This window comes from Propithecus coquereli, unplaced genomic scaffold (assembly GCF_000956105.1).
Source record: "Propithecus coquereli isolate 6110/MARCELLA unplaced genomic scaffold, Pcoq_1.0 Scaffold64, whole genome shotgun sequence".
NCBI classification, from domain to species: Eukaryota; Metazoa; Chordata; class Mammalia; order Primates; family Indriidae; genus Propithecus; species Propithecus coquereli.
In genome coordinates, this window is record NW_012152396.1 from 4,735,063 (window position 1) to 4,735,430 (window position 368).

The following is a 368-nucleotide window of genomic DNA, read 5'->3' on the forward strand; positions in this document are numbered from 1 at the left end:
CACTACCCGAAGGATGGACATATTTGAAACACGGACTTGGTGGGGGGGAACCAAGGGCAACACACGTAACCTAAACATCTGTGCCCTATAATATGCTGAAAAAAAAAAAAAAAGTTTGGTAGAATTCACAGTCTTGGCCTGGGATATTGTGTGTGTGTGTGTGTGTGTGTGTGTGTGTGTGTATAGGGAAGCATTTGTTAATTACAGCTTAATTTATTTAATATTTAATGGAAATGTATTTATTTTACAGCTCATTAAACTTTTTTAATCAAACAGATTGAGAGTTTGAATATTAGTTTTGAGATTGCAAGACTCCAGGGTATTTTTCTCACCACTTGGTTGATCACATAAAAAGGATTTCTTCTTCC